Raw genomic sequence first — 21,918 nt, 5'->3', positions numbered from 1 at the left:
TGCTGGAGTTACAGGTGAACACTACCATGCCCAGCTTTAATGTGGATACTGGAATCTAAACTCAGCCATCTCTATAGCCCCATGGAGGTGCTACAACTAGGGAAACCAAGATCCCAGTTCTGGGTTCTTTTTCTCATTAAAAAGAGTTTTAAAGCAAACACAGAATGAATCTTGAAGACAATACTGTTCAGACTTTCATAGGAGCACAGAGCAAGAGAACTGTAAAGTTCAGCATTGACCCAGAGGAGAGAGATGGGGGACAAAAGGAAGAGAGAAAGCCTTCAGTAATGGAGGTTTGTGGGAGCACATAGCAAACGCAGAGGGAGCTTCAGACAAAGTTCAAAGTGACAGAAAATGCTTGTGCCAGTATCAAAACTTGGAAGTAATTTAAAAAAAAAAAAAAAAGGAACCTGCTGTGCAAGCATCTACTCTACTGGAGGGAATCCTGGGAAACACAAGTGTGTTCTCTTATTAAATGGATAATTAGACTTTCCCTTTCCTTAGCATATTTTGGGGGTTGGTCTGTTGCTGCTATAAATTCAAATGCTAAATACTAGCCCCCAAGATCTGGTTGCCCCGACAATCAGATCCTCACGTAATCCAAATGATGCTCAGTAAACCTTGCTCCCCAATTTAAAGTTAATTACTTAATAAAAGGTTTACAGTCTGTGATCTGGCAGTAGAAAGAGAAAGGCAGGAGTTGAGGATCGAGTGAGAGGTCTTAGAAGAGATGAGGGGAGAAGGAGGAGGAAAAGGGGAGAGCAGGAGTTTTCCGTTACATGTGATAGACCAACAGACCATGCCCAATAGAAATGCCCTCCCAGGACAGACAGACAGATGGAGCAGAAATTACCCAGGAAGACTCAAATAACAAGTAGCAAGGGACATATGGCTGGGTTGTATGTTACAATAGCTCAAACCCTGACTAACCCTCAGCTTACAACTTGTAAATAAAAGACCAGGATTTCATGTCTTTTATATAAGATAGCTAGAATAATTAATTCATTTACAACATGTCTACAAGTGAACCATCTTTTCTAGAGGAAGGATGTCAGCCAGGTGATTTGACAGGTTTAGTTGAATCATCTCTAAAAAGGAGACAACAATATTGTTAGGTCTCAAAGAAACCTGGAACACATCTCACTCATTCCCAGAACATAGCTCTTCCCAGAACTTTTCACCCCTTCCTCTACCCTAAACCCCTCCCTCCCAGGGGCTGGGCTTCACCTGCCTTCCTCCAGCTTCTGACCTTCTATAACGTCAGCCACACTTGGACATAGGATATCATAGCATCTTGGTCTCCTGGCTTGCTCTGCTTCTGCCTCTGTCTGTGTCTACTTGCTCACTCACCCCTTTTCCTCCCTTGCTCTCCTACCTCCTCCTCTATGGCCCTGTTCAGGCTGCTGGCTATGTTCAGTGTAGATTTTTCTGGATGCCTCTGGCAATTTTCTCCATCATCTCTATGGTAAACCTCCTCAACCCATTCCTAGTAACCATCATATCCACAATTTCTCTTCATTCAAGTATGTGATACTTGAGGTAGCCTAGAATGTCAGGTCTTCACCCAAGAACAGAGGGAAGACTTATTTTATTGTTTTGACCAAGAGAGGATATCAAATGCACTTCAACAAAGCCTGGATACCTCTACTTTTTCATATGGTGACTTAAACCCCTAGGAGTGGTAAAATTCACCAGAGCCTTCAGGGTGGGGTTCAAAGCCAGTCTTAAGGATAGAAGTCTACCTCTGTAAATCCTTAGCTGTTAATCCTCATGACAATTTTCTCTAATGATCTTCCTTTGGACCTGACCACACATCTGAAAACAAAATAAAGTTCCTCATATGGCTGCTTAAAAGAAATGAAATTCAGTATAAGATGGGGACTTTTACTCTAGCTTAAAAATGTCTAGATTTAAAAATTTATGTCCCACTCTTCTTCATCTGCTCTGTACTAGCCAGTACTACTGTTGGAATCTACTTCTTCAGGATTCCAGCTTATACAGAAGACCAGCTGAAACAACTAGCCTCATGGATCTGAGCAACTATTAGATTTTTGAACTTCACAGCTACCCATCACTGGGTTAGTTGGACTGCACACTGTTCCTCACATGGAGGAAAGTGGGGTGCACAAAAAAAGATGAGGAAACTTTCAGGTCTCTCAGTATGGATAGCTGTGTTAGTCATGCTATACTGTGTTCCTGATCTAACTACTGCTCAGACTGCACCTCTAGATTCCACTACTTGGAAGAGGTTTGTGCCTGAAGTTGATCCTATGCCACAGTGCTCCATAACCAAATACCACAGGGAGAAAGCCGGTCTCCCAGGAGTGCGAACACATCTGTGAGCACAGGTAAGACCACTTTTTCTGCTCAGAGGGGCCCGCCCAGAATCGAGGAACACAGGAATCGAGAACAGCCTGTGACATCTGGTGTCCGTTTGCACCCTGGAGCTGACCCTGTGTCACAGCTCTCCATGCCAAATTCCTCCCAGAGAGAAATGATCTCCCAGGAGTACTAACACAGACTTGCAGGAGGGACAAGCCACAGTCAAAGACAGCAAGACCAGCTAACACCAGAGATAACAAGATGGCAAGAGGCAAGAGCAAAAACATAAGTAACAGAAACTAAGAGCTCAAATGAGAGACCCTGCCTCAACCAATAAAGTGGAGAGTTATGGAAGACTCCAGACAGCCCTGGATTTCTACACTCATGCGTGAACACACACACATCTAAACATACATGTGAACACACATATGTGAATACACATATACATATATAAAACATAAAAAGTAGACAACTAAAGAGAGTACTAAGTGGGCACCGGTAATTCCCAGTACATGATGCTGAGACCCTCAGCTCTAGTCTCCAGGGCAAGGGAAACTAACTGCAGATACTTCACTTGTTAAAAAACTAATCTCACAGTCCCTTCCAGTTGGCGCCAGAACCTGGTCACCTTGGGCTCGGAGTCAACGGACACCCCCAAGGTCACCAGAGGACTCTCCACAGGATCTGAGGACCTCTGGTGAGTGGAACACAACTTCTGTTCCAATCCAATCTCTCGGGACCTGAGACAGCATTGATTAGGGAAGCATAAAACCCAGCCTGACCAGGGTCACAAGTCCCTTTCAGTCAACGCCAGCACTGGCTCACCTTGGGCACAGAGTCAACGGACACGCCCAAGGTCCCTAGAGGAGTCTCCAAGCCATCTTAGGACCTCCGGTGAGTGGAACACAAGTTCTTCCAGGAGGCAGGTTCGAACGCCAGATACCTGGGCACCTTCCTGCAAGAGGAGAGCTTGCCTGCACAGAGTGCTCTGACCACTGAAACTCGGGAGAGAGCTAGTCTCCCAGGTCTGCTGATAGAGGCTAACATAATCGCAAAAGGAACAAGCTCTAACCAGAGAAAACTATAACAACTAACTCCAGAGATTACCAGATGGCAAAAGGCAAACATAAGAATCTTACTAACAGAAACCAAGACCACTCACCATCATCAGAACGCAGCACTCCCACCTCACCCAGTCCTGGGCACCCCAACACACCCGAAAAGCTAGACCCGGATTTAAAATATCTCATGATGATGGTAGAGGACATCAAGAAGGACTTTAATAACTCACTTAAAGAAATACAGGAGAATACTGCTAAAGAGTTACAAGTCCTTAAAGAAAAACACAAAAACACAACCCAACAGTTAGAAGTCCTTACAAAAAAACAGGAAAACACATCCAAACAGGTGATGGAAATGGACAAAACCATACTAGACCTAAAAAGGGAAGTAGACACAATAAAGAAAACCCAAAGTGAGGCAATGCTGGAGATAGAAACCCTAGGAAAGAAATCTGGAACCATAGATGCCAGCATCAGCAACAGAATACAAGAGATGGAAGAGAGAATCTCAGGTGCAGAAGATTCCATAGAGAACATGGGCACAACAATCAAAGAAAATGCAAAATGCAAAAAGATCCTAACTCAAAACATCCAGGAAATCCAGGACACAATGAGAAGACCAAACCTAAGGATAATAGGAGAAGATGAGAATGAAGATTTTCGACTTATAGGGCCAGCAAACATCTTCAACAAACTAATAGAAGAAAAGTTCCCAAACCTAAAGAAAGAGATGCCCATGAACGTACAAGAAGCCTACAGAACTCCAAATAGACTGGACCAGAAAAGAAGTTCCTCCCAACACATAATAATCAGAACAAAAAAATGCACTAAATAAAGATAGAATATTAAAATCAGTAAGGGAAAAAGCTCAAGTAACATATAAAGGCAGGCCTATCAGAATTACACCATACTTTTCACCAGGGACTATGAAAGCCAGAAGAGCCTGGACAGATGTTATACAGACACTAAGAGAACACAAATTCCAGCCCAGGCTACTATACCCAGCCAAACTCTCAATTACCATAGATGGAGAAACCAAAGTATTCCACGACAAAACCAAATTCACACATTTTCTTTCCACAAATCCAGCCCTTCAAAGGATAATAACAGAAAAAAACCAATACAAGGATAGAAACCATGACCTAGAAAAAGCAAGAAAGTAATCCTTCAACAAACCAAAAAGAAGACAGCCACAAGAACAGAATGCCAACTCTAACAACAAAAATAATAGGAAGCAACAATTACTTTTCCTTAATATTTCTTAATATCAATGGACTCAATTCCCCAATAAAAAGACATAGACTAACAGACTGGCTACACAAAAAAACCCAACATTTTGCTGCTTACAGGAAACCCATCTCAGAGAAAAACACAGACACTACCTCAGAGTGAAAGGCTGGAAAACAATTTTCCAAGCAAATGGTCTGAAGAAACAAGCTGGAGTAGCTATTCTAATATCTAATAAAATCGACTTCCAACCCAAAGTTATCAAAAAAGGCAAGGAGGGACACTTCATACTCATCAAAGGTAAAATCCTCCAAGAGGAACTCTCAATTCTGAATATCTATGCTCCAAATACAAGGGAAGCCACATTCATTAAAGAAACTTTAGTAAAGCTCAAAGCACACATTACACCTCACACAATAATAGTGGGAGACTTCAACACACCACTTTCATCACTGGACAGGTCGTGGAAACAGAAACTAAACAGGGACACAGTGAAACTAACAGAAGTTATGAAACAAATGGATTTAACAGGTATCTACAGAGCATTTTATCCTAAAACAAAAGGATATACCTTCTTCTCAGCACCGCATGGTACCTTCTCCAAAACTGACCACAAAATAATTTGTCATAAAACAGGCCTCAACAGATACAAAAATATTGAAATTGTCCCATGCATCCTATCAGATCACCATGAACTAAAGCTGATCTTCAATAACAACATAAATAATAGAAAACCAACATTCACGTGGAAACTGAACAACACTCTTCTCAATGATACCTTGGTCAAGGAAGGAATAAAGAAAGAAATTAAAGACTTTTTAGAGTTTAATGAAAATGAAGCCACAACATACCCAAACTTATGGGAAATGAAAGCATTTCTAAGAGGGAAACTCATAGCTCTGAATGTCTCCAAAAAGAAACTAGAGAGACCACACACTAGCAGTTTGACAACACACGTAAAAGCTCTAGAACAAAAGGAAGCAAATTCACCCAAGAGGAGTACACGGCAGGAAATAATCAAACTCAGGGCTGAAATCAACCAAGTGGAAACAAGAACAATTCAAAGAATCAACCAAACGAGGAGCTGGTTCTTTGAGAAAATCAACAAGATAGATAAACCCTTAGCCAGACTCACTAGAGGGCACAGGGAAAGCATCCTAATTAACAAAATCAGAAATGAAAAAGGAGACATAACAACAGATCCTGAAGAAATCCAAAACACTATCAGATCCTTCTACAAAAGGCTATACTCAACAAAACCTGAAAACCTGGATGAAATGGACAAATTTCTAGACAGATACCAGGTATCAAAGTTAAAGCAGGATCAAGTTAACGATCTAAACAGTCCCATATCCCCTAAAGAAATAGAAGCAGTCATTAATAGTCTCCCAACCAAAAAAAAGCCCAGGACCAGATGGGATTAGTGCAGAGTTCTACCAGACCTTCAAAGAAGATCTAATTCCAGTTCTGCACAAACTATTCCACAAAATTGGAGTAGAAGGTACTCTACCCAACTCATTCTATGAAGCCACAATTACTCTGATACCTAAACCACAGAAAGATCCAACAAAGATAGAGAACTTCAGACCAATTTCCCTTCTGAATATCGATGCAAAAATATTCAATAAAATTCTCGCTAACCGAATCCAAGAACACGTTAAAACAATCATCCATCCTGACCAAGTAGGCTTTATTCCAGGAATGCAGGGATGGTTCAATATACAGAAATCCATCAACATAATCCATTACGTAAACAAACTCAAAGACAAAAACCACATGATCATCTCGTTAGACACGGAGTAAGCATTTGACAAAATCCAACACCCATTCATGATAAAAGTCTTGGAAAGATCAGGAATTCAAGGCCCATACCTAAACATAATAAAAAGCAATCTACAGCAAACCAGTAGCCAACATCAAAGTAAATGGTGAGAAGCTTGAAGCAATCCCACTAAAATCAGGGACTAGACAAGGCTGCCTGCCCACTTTCTCCCTACCTATTCAACATTTCCTTGAAGTCCTAGCCAGAGCAATTAGACAACAAAAGGAGATAAAGGGGATACAAATTGGAAAGGAAGAAGTCAAAATATCACTTTTTGCAGATGATATGATATTATATATAAGTGACCCTAAAAATTCCACCAGAGAACTCCTAAACCTGATAAACAGCTTCAGTGATATAAAAATTAACTCAAACAAGTCAATGGACTTTCTCTACACAAAGAATAAGCAGGCTGAGAAAGAAATTAGGGAAACAATACCTTTCTCAATAGTCACAAATAATATAAAATACCTTGGCGTGACTCTAACTAAGGAAGTGAAAGATCTGTATGATAAGAACTTCAAGTCTCTGAAGAAAGAAATTAAAGATCTCAAAAGATGGAAAGATCTCACATGCTCATGGATTGGCAGGATCAATATAGTAAAAATGACTATCTTGTCGAAAGCAATCTATAGATTCAATGCAATCCCCATCAAAATTCCAACTCAATTCTTCAATGTATTAGAAAGGGTAATCTGCAAATTCATCTGGAATAACAAAAAACCTAGGATAGCAAAAAGTCTTCTCAAGGATAAAAGAACCTCTGGTGGAATCACCATGCCTGACCTAAAGCTGTACGACAGAGCAATTGTGATAAAAACTGCATGGTACTGGTATAGCGACAGACAAGTAGACCAATGGAATAGAATTGAAGACCCAGAAATGAACCCACACACCTATGGTCACTAGATCTTTGACAAGGGAGCTAAAACCATCCAGTGGAAAAACAGCATTTTCAAGAAATGGTGCTGACACAACTGGTAGAAGAATGCAAATTGGTCCATTCCTATCTCCTTGTACTAAGGTCAAATCTAAGTGGATCAAGGAGCTCCACATAAAACCAGAGACACTGAAACTTATAGAGGAGAAAGTGGGGAAAAGCCTCGAAGTTATTGGCACAGGGGAAAAATTCCTGAATAGAACAGCAATGGCTTGTGCTGTAAGATTGAGAATTGACATATGGGACCTCATGAAACTACAAAGCTTCTTTAAGGCAAAAGACACTGTCAATAAGACAAAAAGGCCACCAACAGATTGGGAAAGGATCTTTACCTATCCTAAATCAGATAGGGGACTAATATCCAATATATATAAGGAACTCAAGAAGGTGGACTCCAGAAAACCAAATAACCCCATTAAAAATGGGGCTCAGAGCTAAACATAGAATTCTCACCTGAGGAATACCGAATGGCTGAGAAACACCTGAAAAAATGTTCAGCATCCTTAATCATCAGGGAAATGCAAATCAAAACAACCCTGAGATTCCATCTCACACCAGTCAGAATGGCTAAGATCAAAAACTCAGGTGACAGCAGATGCTGGCGAGGATGTGGAGAAAGAAGAACACTCCTCCAATGTTGGTGGGATTGCAAGCTTGTACAACCACTCTGGAAATCAATCTGGCGGTTCCTCAGAAAATTGGACATGGTTGGCACTACCGGAGGATCCAGCAATACCTCTCCTGGGCATATATCCAGAAGATGCCCCAACCAGTAAGAAGAACACATGCTCCACTATGTTCATAGCAGCCTTGTTTATAATAGCCAGAAGCTGGAAAGAACCCAGATGCCCCTCAACAGAGGAATGAATACAGAAAATGTGGTACATTTACACAATGGAGTACTACTCAGCTATTAAAAAGAATGAATTTATGAAATTCCTAGCCAAATGGATGGACCTGGAGGGGATTATCCTGAGTGAGGTAACCCAATCACAAAAGAACACACACAATATGTACTCACTGATAAGTGGATATTAGCCCAAAAATTTAGAATACCCAAGATATAAGTTACAATTGCAAAACACATGAAACTGAAGAAGAACGAAGACCAAAGTGTAGACACTTTGCCCCTTCTTAGAATTGGGAACAAAACACCCATAGAAGGAGTTACAGAGACAAAGTTTGGAGCTGAGACAAAAGGTTGGACCATCTAGAGACTGCCACATCCAGAAATCCATCCCATAATCAGCCCCAAATGCTGACACCATTGCATACACAAGCAACATTTTGCTGAAAGGACCCTGATATAGCTGTCTCTTGTGAGACTATGCCAGGGCCTAGCAAACACAGAAGTGGATGCTCACAGTCAGCTATTGGATGGATCACAGGGCCCCCAATGGAGGAGCTAGAGAAAGTATCCAAGGAGTTAAAGGGATCTGCAACCCTATAGGTGGAACAACAATATGAACTAACCAGTACCCCCTGGAGCTCGTGTCTCTAGCTGCATATGTATCAGAAGATGGCCTAGTCAGCCATCAGTGGAAAGAGAGGCCCATGTGCAAACGTTATATGCCTCAGGACAGGGGAAAGCCAGGGCCAAGAAGTGGGAGTGGGTGGTAGTTGAGTGGGGGACGTTTGGGATAGCATTGGAAATGTAAATGAGGAAAATACCTAATAAAAAAATTAAAAAAAATGAATCTCACTCTATCATGATCTAAGCGTACAGAATCTCTGAGTCAGGGTCCCAGGACCAGGAGGTTTATCACAGCTTTGGGCTGCAGCTAGGAGAACAAACTGCTGTTTCCTTGAGCTGTAAATGCTTTAGCAAATACAGAAAAATCTAAAATTATCTCGATGAATCCTACTTCCAAGGGGATCTGCTAGGGACAAGTTTGTCATGGGAGGTACAGGTGTGTACTCTAATGGACAGATCAGCTCAAACACCATAATTTGAAGGGATGAAGACTTTGTTTGAAATCTGGAGAGGAAAACCCAAAGATACATAGTGTGAACAAGATGCAAATTGTTCTGGTCACGTGACACTCTCAGGCAACCAGTGATCTGGAGCCTCTTGTACCTGTGTGTTCAGTGCTCTCACCTCATTACTGAGAGAGCAGATTCGTTGTAGGGCATGTCTCACAGCTGGGAAATTTTCTAATGCAGCCATATGATTTCTTTCTTTTTTTATGATTTCTTTTAATTAAATTTTAAATGCCATGCGCATCTGGGTTTGTAAAACTTAAAATGTGAGGTGATGGTGTCTAGTGGAGTAGTGAGTCTCTTCAATCTTTGTGGAGAAAGCGAGTCCCAGGGCCTCGTCCATCAAATACAAACCCTCTGCTACAAGTACGTTGAACAGGTGACATGAGAATTTGCTGATTCCTGGAGTTAGACTCTGACATCATTTCTTTTCATCAGCTGTGTTAGTTTGTGCCCAAGAAGAAAAACCAGGAGCCCTGATTTCTTCTCCCTTTTCAGCTTTGGATTTACCATGGCCTGAACAAATTCCTGCCTCCCAGGGCTCCCTTTCAAACCTGGGAGATAATGATACAGTGTCTCAGCCCTTAATCTTGGTAATGATGTAGGGGGTTAATGAGAGTGTTTGGAAAGGGGAAATGTCTTTGAGCGTGGATCAAAGTATGGGTGAGTCCGTTTTATGAGAAGCAGTAATAACGGGCAGGGCGTTCCTGGTGTCTGCAGAACAAACCACTGCCCTTCTGGCCTGCTTGAATTCTTGGGCTCAGGGGTGTTAATTAGAATGAAAATGTAGGTATTGAATAGCACCCAGAGCCCTAAAGGAATTAATTCATCTCCAAAAGGTGGCTAATTTACCTCTGCCCTCCCCACTAGGCTTCTTATCCATTGTTAGTGCAGAATAACTGTACCCTTCCCACCTCTAATCAGGCAATGTTGCTTCCTCCTGCTTAACTAATGGAATAAAAAAAAGACCAAAAGAACTATTGGAATAATCACCTCTCCTTAAATATTTATTTTTTACTCATTGGCGAGGACACCTTCAATCTATGCTTATCTGTGGCAGTTTAAGATCAGCTCTGTACCCTTCATAGCAGGAAGACCACACAGGTCTGTTCGGCGTAGGCAGAATGCAGCTAAATGTCTCCTCTTCCAGATCCATGCCTATACCTTTGCATTTTGTGTCATGAAAAATGCTTTCCACTCTGGTCACTGAAACAGAATTCCTCACAGTCTAGCATAGATCTTACCAAGGTCCCAGCTAAGTAGTCACTTAGATCTAATCTGTCTTAGGCAGGGCAATATCATGAGTGAATAGGCCCTTAATGCGTGGTGAAGATTATCACAGAATTTTTCTTTATGCTTGCCATTTCACTTAGAATAATTACCCCTTGATACTCACCTTCGTTCTTGCTCATCATAAATACAGACCCAGGGTTGAGTAGAAGTAAAAGGACCGTGAGACACAGCTGGTAAGCCATGTGGCCACAGAAGACACACTTAAGTTACTTTCTTACGTTTGGGACAAATTAATGGGCTGGGGACAAGCCATTTAAGTCGCCATGTTGAACAACATAATCACGGGTGTAAATGCGATCCTTTGCAGCACATACTCCTGGGCGGATGGAATGGCCTTGCCAACCACCTAGTCCACTTTTTAAAAAAATCACATAGAATAGCCAGAGCTTAGAAAGAAGAAGGGAGTTTGTCACAGATCTCGATTTCCCGTTCAGGACCCTCCACTAATGAAAGGGAGCTAGCTCTTCGACAGGACTCTTTCTGAATCCTGCCTCAGTTAAGGTTTCTAGATATCTCACTGAAAAAAATCACCTACGGTAATGTCAGCTTTGTCTAACTCACATTACAGCTTACTCTTAATGACAGTGCCAAAACTTACCTAATCCTACATGAAATAATAAAGCTAATTAGCCACTCAGGGAAGTCAAAAGGACAGAGGAAGACTGGGGTGGGCTGGAAAATGTGCATCCATGCATGGTTACATTAGCTTGTTTTACTCCACGACAAACTTACACACGTGACACTATGGGTAACAGGGATGATGAAAGCCCTCAGACAGAAGTTGCCTAACAAGGAATCTCCAGCTCGCCCTAGAGAATTCATCTGAGTTCCTGAGAGGCTGAGCTTGTCACAGAGGCTTCTGGGGACCTTAATGACCTGGCAACAAGAAGCCTCTCTGGGCTGATAACTAGACAGAGAAATGCTTCCAGGTCACGGATAGCTGGAAGTGCAGAGGAGGCTAGTCTCTTACCGTCTGTATATAACAAGGTGAAGCAGGATTCAGCCTGGCCACCCCTGCCTACCATAACTGCATGCCAAAGGAAATAAATGCAAACAGTTCCCTGAAGAAAAAACCCACTACACAGGAAGTTTCAAGAAACAATTTGACACCCTGCGCCCCACCCCCAAAGCAAGAATTAAAGATGCTTTTGGCTGAAGCATAAACTCAAGAGAGTGCTTACGAAAGCTGATGATATATACAACCAGGTGATTATACACACATTTTAAAGTTTGATTTCATTTAATAATTATTGTATGTGGGTGTTTTGCTTGCATGTATGTCTATGTGCCACATGAATGTATGCATGCATGCATGCATGTCTGGTGCCTACAAAGGCCAGAAGAGGGCACCAGATCTCCTGGAACTGGAGTTACAAATGATTGTAAGCCACCACGTGAGTGCTGGGAATCAAACCCTGACCCTCAACAAGAGCAGCCAGTGCTCTTAACTGTTGAGCCATTTCTCCAGCCCCACATGTTTTTTATCTCACTGATTTATAGATACAGGGCATATACACACTTTTACACACGTGCTATGGCATATATGTAGAATTAGAGGACAGCTTGCAGGAGCTGGTTCTCTCCTTTCCTCTGATGGCCCTTCAGAAACATTTAAATCTGAATTTACATTTTCCTTATTGTTTTACCCTCCTTTCAGCATCTGAGGACTGCCCTTTTGTGATTATCTCTCAGTGATCTGTTGTTGTTATCACTGCTGTTGTTTTAGTCTGCTGTCATAGGAAACAATCTTTCAGAGACTCTGACATTAGCATCGAGACATTGCAGTTAGCAGTAACTGGCTCTAGCTTCCATTCAAAACAAAACCACACAAAAAACCCCAGAAATGAATATTTGAGCCTACAGACTTATATTGAAAGGAATTGGAAGAAACTGAAACATTTTCTTTCTTGATTATACAGTATCCAAAAAATTCCTGTGGTTCTTATCCGTCCTGATTTCAGTCATAATACTTTTTGGCCATCTGCGGACCTGTGCACAGAAGCCAAGTATGCATTCCATGGGTAGTAATACCCCTTCCATGATCCCTCCATGACCCCTCCATGACCCCTCTATGACCTCTCCATGACCCCATGCTGCCATCACGTGTCTGAAGCTCCCAGTGCATTCCTAGGTAGTCCTTCCCTCCTCCTACCCACCAGGACATAAAATGATCAGCTGAAGACCTATGCTGGGAGCCTAGGTGCTCCACAGAAACCCTCACCTCTTCCTCTTTCTGTCAATCTAACTTCTGACTTCTGAACTGCATTATAAATGTGCTTGCTCTCTACTCAGCAGGTGAATCCACTCCTGTGATTAGATGCTAGACCTTTCTCCTAGTCAAGCCAAGACCACTTCTGATATCCCAATCACACATTAGCAATGAGTAGCTCCAAGGCTGGACCTCAAGTGCCAACCAGCAGACTTAAAACTTGATAAGATGAGGTAAAAGCAAATACTGATCCAAATGCCTATTCTACAATGGTAGGTCATAATTCCATACCAAAAAACTCAACCAGTGAGCTATCGCTAGATGCCCAGGGCCCATCACAAAAACTCTCACAGCATGAAAAACCAAGACAATATGTCTCCTCCCAAAATGCTCCTGGCGGAAAGCAACCAAGATGACACACAAGACAATACATTCAAACTGCAGTTATACATAATCAGAATGAACTCAGAAGATAGGAATAAACATGGGAACGAAGACAAGGAAAACACAAACAGCTTGTTAAATAAAGAAGACAATTCAGGCTGTGAAAATAGAATTTAACAGAGAGAGAGGGAGAGAGAGAGAGAGAGAGAGAGAGAGAGAGAGAGAGAGAGAGAGAGAGAGAGAGAGAGAGAAATTCTGAAGAAAAGCCCAGCTGAAATAAAAATTGAAATGAAAAATTTAGTGAGTCTAATAAAAAACTTAGGGGAGACTTCACTGATCGACTGGATTAAGTGGAAAACAAAGCAAAAGAAATCCAATCACCCAATCAAAGAGACAATAAGTTTAGCTCATAATTTAGGTCTCTGACTGTGTTTTATATTCATACCCTAGCATGTAGCTCAAGTTGCTGTATCTCTTTTACTGAAACTTATCTAGCTTTTTAAATACACACACATACACATCTTACTGTGTCTAAAATATGTTAAAGGATAGCTCTGGTAACACCCTGTCTTGTAGAGAAGCATCGTGAACTAACCCTTACGACTTGTTCATTGCATTATGCATTTCTAAAGCTGAAGTTGTTTTTCTTTTTATTTATAAACTTTATTGCAAAAAAACCTTATATATAATTTTTTTAAAAAAAATCACATACCAAAATTAACCAGACCCAAAGTCTAGAAGTTCCTTGTGGCATGGTCTTTCCTGAACACAGACTACAGGGCATTTGACAGGCTGTTCCAGGCCAAGAGTGGGTGCAGCAAACTTTGCAAAAGAGAATTTCCTACTCATTTCATTCTCTTCTCAGAGTTTGATTTTAGAATTTTAACTTATCTAAAAGTTAATAGTGACAACAGATTTATTATTAAGCAGTTTTTAGACACCTACCCTTTCAATTTGTGAACATATTTTTTGGCAGAAGCCTGAGACCAGATTATTTAATAATGAAATATAACCCTGGGAACCCCTCTAAGTCCTTTACCTTTGGCTATAAGGCCAACAATGAGGAAGTTCTAGCTAAATATTACATGAATTAAGGGCTACCTCTTTCACTGTTCTGAATTCAATCCCCACTTGAGTCCCCTGCCTTAGGCAAAACTCTCCTTTCTAGATGAATGGATATCTTGAAAAGGAGAAAAAAAAATTCTTTATGAAAGAAAAAGACTTTTTCTATTCCTTACTTTTTTTGTAAATTCCCTTTGGAAGAAATCCAGTGAAAGTTGAACTGGCATGAATGTAATCAGATTTAGCCCACAGAGCGTGATGAGCTGGCCAAGGTGATAGGGGTAGAGATGTTATTCCTAGTTGTCAAATACATGGCTCTGTTTTCAAGTGTCCTTCAGAGGACTTCCAACAAATACCAAAGTAGCCAACATGTATGGCCAATAAAGATGGCAAACGAATACAGAGAAAAATTCCTCAGTTGCCTTATTTTGGGGTGTAGGAAACTAAGGCTTTTTCTACACTGTGCCATTTCAGACATAACTATAACCTGGGAGGATTAATCACCAAATGGAGGCTATTGTCTAGTACTTAGAAAAATAATGCTACTTTCTACTTAGAACTGCATTTGCAAATCAGTTGAATAGAAGTTAACAAAAAAGTAGAAGAGATTAGTGTAAATTGTCATCTAAGAATCATTAAACAGACAGTGGAACACCTTGTATCCTCCAAAGCATGAATGTAATGAGCATTCATTTATTCTCAAATTCTCAAGAAACACAAATGACATAAGCTACTCAGTGCTCACTTTCTCATAGGGACTCTTGAAATTTGTAAGATGGCTTAATGTGGCTGCTAGACAGCCATGCTTCCAAGCCAGTGGGTGAGTAGTAGACTAAGTAGTAAGGGCAGGGTTAAAAAAGAGGATAGCAACTCCAGACACATCTGAGGTGGCATCTCAGACATGAACATAAACACACAGAGGCTGATAAGAAAAGAGCTCAAGTATGGGGAACTAAGTCATAAGCGTCTGAGAGCCAGCCATTGGAGGTGGTGTGTCTTTCAGATACACATGGAGAGCATTCGGCTTAGAGTCTGGCCACCCGTGAAGGGAGAGAATTAGAGACCTAACATACAAGTAAAACATGAGCTCTTAAGTGTACAGCAGTATGTGTATAAGCAGGAAGCATTCAGACACACAATGGCCGACTGGTGAAACTATCAGCTAAAGAAATAAGAGGTGTAATTGATGCAACATACAGACTCCAATTCCTCACAATATTTGACACTACCTGTTAGAGATTGGGTACCGTGCTATGTATTCAAATTTTAAGTATTGGTCTCCAAGATCTGGTTGCCCCCCCACGAGCAGATCCTCATATGCATCAAGTGATGCTATATAAGCCTTGTTCCTGATTTGAAGTTAGTTGATTAATAAAAGGCTAGAGCCTGTGACTGGGCAGTAGAGACAGTAAGACGGGACTTGAGGATCAAGTGAGGGGTCTCAGGAGAGACCAAGAAGAATGAGAAAGGAGACTGGGAGAGGAGGAGGCCACCATGAGAGGAGATGTACCATGAGCATGTGACCAGGAGAAACAGCAAGTAGCGAGGGACATACGGCTGGGATGTAAGTTAGAATAGAATAGAATAGAATAGAATAGAATAGAATAGAATAGAATAGAATAGAATAGAATAGAATAGAATAGAATAACTTGCCCAATCTAGGTCTCCAGCTTGTAAGTGAAATACCAGGACTGTGTGTCTTTTATACAGGCAAGGAGGAATCTATAATAGTTTATTTTCCAGCTGCCTTCATTAGAAATGGGAAGGGAACAGGGTGAAGGTACTTGCAATTGATGTCTTCTGCATTTTTTCCAGGGCAGGATAAACTCAGGGATTCTCTAGTAAAAGAGAGTTTTCCTTTCCATGTTTTCTTGTGGATAACGATTTTTCACAGTGTACTTCATACTTTAGATAGAAGGAACTCTCTATGTAATTCCAGGAAAAAGAAAAGATTCAAGTTAAGTAGTATGTCTGTTAAACTATGTGGAAATTGGTAAAGAAAATAGCTTTTCACAGACTCCCCATGCCTTGGCCTTGACTGGACTGTTAGGTTCCAAATGTTGTAAATGAGATTTTAGCTTGGCAAATCCTCTGAATTCAGTTCTAGAGAGATGGGAGTCAGTATTCTGTTACTACAGCAAGATATTGAGATAATCAACTTAGACAGGCAAAAGGTTTGTTTCTACTTAGGGTTTCAGCCTAGGTTTGCTAGGTCCTGTTGAGTTTGAGCTGTGGTAAGGAAGTTGTTGAATCCAGGATAGCTGAGAACTACAGACAGAGAGGAAGAAAGAAACCAGAGTTTTGTAATCTTCAAGCACACACCTTCTGAGACATATGAACACCTGAGACTTCCCAGTAGTCCCACCTCCTGATGGGTTCACTCCTAATAGCTCCCAATAGCCTACACAACTAAACCGTGGCAAAATCCACACTGATCTAGGGAAAATGTCATTTCTTTCTCTGTCCTTTCTCATTGGCTTAAGGATTTGTCCTGCTATGTTCATTTTTGTCCCTGAGTGATTTGTTCAGTACTACAGGGTTTCAGTTAGGATTTTGTTATGGATTAGTGTAACCTTTCATAGGCTATTGTTTTTTGTTTGTTTGTATGTTTGTTTTGTTTTTGTTTTTAATTAAATGTTTTCTTTATTTACATTTCAAATGTTATCCCCTTTCCTGGCTTACCCTCCGAAGACCCCCTATCCCCCATCTCCTCCCCTGCTCACCAACCCACCCACTCCCACTTCCTGGCCCTGGCATTCCCCTACACTGGGGCATAGAGCCTTCACAAGACCAAGGGCCTCTCCCCCCATTGAAGAACATCTGTGTTCTTTTGTGATTGGGTTACCTCACTAAGGATGATATTTTCTAGTTCCATCCATTTGCCTAAGAATTTCATAAATTCATTATTTTTAATAGCTGAGTAGTATTCCATTGTGTAAATGTGCCACATTTTCTGCATCCATTCCTCTGTTGAGGGACATCTGTGTTCATTCCAGCTTCTGGCTATTATAAGTAAGACTGCTATGAACATAGTGGAGCAGGTGTCCTTATTACATGTTGGAACATCTTCTGGGTATATGCCCAGGAGTAGTATATAGCTGGGTCCTCAGATAGTACTATGTCCAATTTGTTAAAGAGACGGAGAAACAAGAGGAAATTAAATCTCTTTGGAAGTTTTACAATATATAAATGTGTGAATGGCAGAAAGGATGCAAATCACTACTGCCAATCACAAAACAAGAACATAAATGAGACATTTAGAAAGTTCCAGAACACCAACAAGCACTGGTTCCTCTGTCTTTGTGGGTGGCCTTCCTCCCAGTTTGTTTTCCTTAGGGTATTTTAGATCTTGATGAGAAATTCCCCAGTTTCTCTATCACGAGCTTCCTATCACAAACCTAAGAAGGATGTGCAGTACCTGGTTAATTCTCTGGTTCTAGAGCAGTAGACAGAGACAGAGTTAGATTCTCAGGCTTTCACATCTGTATGATAAATGTGTGTGTGTGTGTGTGTGTGTGTGTGTGTGTGTGTGTGTGTGTACAGGCATGCATCTGGATGGTAGAGTATTTGCCTAATGTAGATGAGCCCTGAGATCAATTAACTTAAATGCAACTGTTGGCCATGTCTCTTCAAAGACTAAGTCTCTAGACTCACCTACCCCCTACCACCTTGTTACCAATCCAAAACCTAGTCTTTGTGTCGAGTGTCCAAAATAGAGACAGATACTCCCTTCTCCAGATTCCTTTGGGCACTATTCAAAAAAGTAAACTGTATTCTCTGCTTTGTTATTTTTTTAATATTTCTTTATTTACCATGTGCATGCACTGGTGCCATAGCACATGTGACAAGGTCAGAGGACAACCTGCAGGAGTTGGCTCTCTTCTCCCACCTTGTGGGTCCTGGGGATAGAGCTCAGGTCACCATGATCATCACCTTGAGCCTTTACTCACCGAGCCTGCCTGTAAATTATTTTCTTTATGCTGTTTCCCCCCACACAGTAACATGCAACAGGGTAACTAATGTGTTTTCTGTCTGTGACTGTTTTTCTGTCTTGTAGGGCAACTGAGGGGCTTCCCACGGGTGGCTTAGTCCCTGTGTTGCTGTTCTTCAGATAACCACTGTTCATGTAAGTTCCAGGGTAATGACATGATTTTGGGGGATCCCAGGACTTTTCTTTCCCTTGTAGATCATGGGTATAGAAAGGCTTACGATGTTCCAAGGGTAATTTATCAAGAAGTGCATGGCTTCAAAGAAACAAATGGTCTCTCTATGTGAAAAACCTATACCTAAAAATTAAAACAAAACAGGATAAGCCTGCAGCATTGTCATAAAAATCCTGAAACCATGACACTCATGGTTCTCATAACTAAGGTAGAATTATTCCACACGTCAGTGATTCAGCCTACATCTGTTTTTCATGAATGGTAATGATTGAGCAATGGGGACGATAAGGGAGTGAGGTAGGAAGTTTGAGTAGACATTCAGCCCATGTCCCACGCTCCTCCCATAACAGAACACAACACATTGCTCCACTCCCTTTGCACTGAGAAGCAATAAGTCACAAAATTCCCACAATAGAATTTGCAAGCTTTGCTATCTATATATTATCTTTAAAATGGTACCTACAATATAAAAAATCATTTCACAATATTTTGTTTTAGAGTTTCATAGAATCAAGAAATTATTCCTATATGATTTAGAAAAAAAAAACCCTCCAAGTTTTCTGTTTTATAAACTTCTGTTTTATTTATTTTTCTTAGCATGTAATATACTTTTTCTTCTTTCTCCAACCATAAAAAATAGATCCAGCCTAGTAAGAAAATGCTTGAAGGCTCCTTTGTAGATTTAGGGATGGGATACACAGTAACATGTTACATAACTCTGGATTGATGCATCATTAATCAGTTCATGTGAGTAGCTGTGTACCAAGAGCTTAACGAGGAGGACATGTGCCACACTGCTGTGACTAGGCTGACATTTGAAATGTTATTAAAACAGTATCATCAGCATTTTAAATAATGAGGCATTATATTATCTTTCATACTTCAGAACCTTTTGAGAAGACTTCCAAGTATAGCTCTGATGCTTGAGAAGGGCTGAGGAATGGCTGCTTGTGACCATCAGGTGTTAGGTCCAACACCAAGAGACACAGAAACCCAAGCAGAGCTCATTCACAGACTTGGTGGACATTAAGCCAACATGCTGCCAAGATAAACATTTCCCATTCGCTGCCCCGAGGCGTCCTTCCTATGTACGTGGGAGGAATTCGTTTGCCAGATGTTGCTGCTTATTTTTCAAGTCTGTCTTTGGCTTGTGCTTATTTTTTCTGCCCTCCCCCAGCTTCTCCCATATACACTACATGGGGGAAGCAAGGCTCTGTGACCTTGCTAAAGAAGTACCTAACTGTTCCCGTCAATACATCAGTCTCAGCATGTGTTCTTGTTTATGTGTCCAGCCTAATTGCTGATGGATATTGAATGATTAGCTTCCCCCATTCTATGCTATCTGGATATCCATCAGCAAAAGGGACTACTTTACAACCTGGCATCGCGAACGACATCTTTCTCTTTTATGATAACAAAGGGCTTATTAAAGATAAATCAAGATGAGGAGGATAAAAAGTCAACTTGAAAGGAAAATGTTGCGTTATTCTTCAAAGACACATGATGCCTGGCTCTTCCAAAAGATCACACAACAGAATGTCAGGCCATGTCTATCAGCTGGGGCTTACAGAGGGATTTCCCTGCAACCTTGTTTCTCCCTCAAGACAGAGCACCAAACTGGCTGATTACCTGTTCTTTATTGGCCTTAATCTAAAATCACCCAGCATCCTCAGGAGGCTCTCACCCAGCCACATTTCCCTCTCAACTTGCCCAAAGCTAATTCTTGTTGTAGACACTGCCTCTCCAGCCACTGAAGGCTTACTTCTGACACTCTGATGGGATTCCCAGAGATGTGTCCCTCTGCTATCTTCCAGATCATTCAAAAATTAACTGGACCAGCATATGATGGAGACAGAGCATATGATGGAGATAGAGCATATGATGGAGACAGAGCATATGGTGGAGATAGAGCATATGATGGAGACAGAGCATATGGTGGAGATAGAGCATATGATGGAGACAGAGCATATGATGGAGATAGAGCATATGATGGAGATAGAGCATATGATGGAGACAGAGCATATGATGGAGATAGAGCATATGATGGAGATAGAGCATATGATGGAGATAGAGCATATGATGGAGATAGAGCATATGATGGAGACAGAGCATATGATGGAGATAAAGCATATGATGGCGATAGAGCATATGATGGAGACAGAGCATATGATGGAGACAGAGCATATGATGGAGACAGAGCATATGGTGGAGACAGAGCATATGATGGAGACAGAGCATATGATGGAGATAGAGCATATGATGGAGACAGAGCATATGATGGAGATAGAGCATATGATGGAGACAGAGCATATGGTGGAGACAGAGCATATGATGGAGACAGAGCATATGATGGAGATAGAGCATATGATGGAGATAGAGCATATGATGGAGACAGAGCATATGATGGAGATAGAGCATATGATGGAGATAGAGCATATGATGGAGATAGAGCATATGATGGAGATAGAGCATATGATGGAGATAGAGCATATGATGGAGATAGAGCATATGATGGAGATAGAGCATATGATGGCGATAGAGCATATGATGGAGATAGAGCATATGATGGAGACAGAGCATATGGTGGAGACAGAGCATATGATGGAGATAGAGCATATGATGGAGACAGAGCATATGATGGAGCTAGAGCATATGATGGAGCTAGAGCATATGATGGAGCTAGAGCATATGATGGAGACAGAGCATATGGTGGAGACAGAGCATATGATGGAGATAGAGCATATGATGGAGATAGAGCATATGATGGAGACAGAGCATATGATGGAGATAGAGCATATGATGGAGATAGAGCATATGATGGAGATAGAGCGTATGATGGAGATAGAGCGTATGATGGAGATAGAGCATATGATTATTTTCTTCTCTCTTGCTCACACTCACCATATTTCCAACTCACTGACACTCGGGGCCTGTTGTGTTTTCTAAGCATTCTCAAACTATGCTGGAATATATTGGAAGACCATATTGCTTTTAAACTTCCAGAAAATGAAAATGAAAGCAAGTGACCTGGGGGAGGGGGATATTTTGTTCATCAATAGATTCAACAGACACTAGGATTTTGTGGGGTTTCTGGTCACAAAGTGTCCACAATAAATCCACTGAGCAGAACTAACCTATGGGCATGCTGAGATCCTATTGGACTGTGTCCAATGTTCTCCTTGTGTTTGTTCAGTGTTAGGTAGATTTACAGTGACAGAACATAAGATCTCACCCCACCTCCTTTGTATAACACTTAACATTACATTTTTGCCAAGAAGACTCACTCTGTGTTTTAGAAATTTATTTCCAGTTATTTCTGAACATGATAGAAGCTAATTTAAACTGTTGCATCCTGCAGTCTACAGTGATGATTTTTAAAAGTCAGGAACTAAAAGAAACTAAAACTCTAAAGGTCTTGTTTTCCCTTCCCCACCCCCCAAAAAGTGAATATTCTT

This window comes from Mus musculus, chromosome 8 (assembly GCF_000001635.26).
Source record: "Mus musculus strain C57BL/6J chromosome 8, GRCm38.p6 C57BL/6J".
Taxonomy (NCBI): Eukaryota; Metazoa; Chordata; class Mammalia; order Rodentia; family Muridae; genus Mus; species Mus musculus.
Note: the sequence above shows the minus strand (reverse complement) of the source record.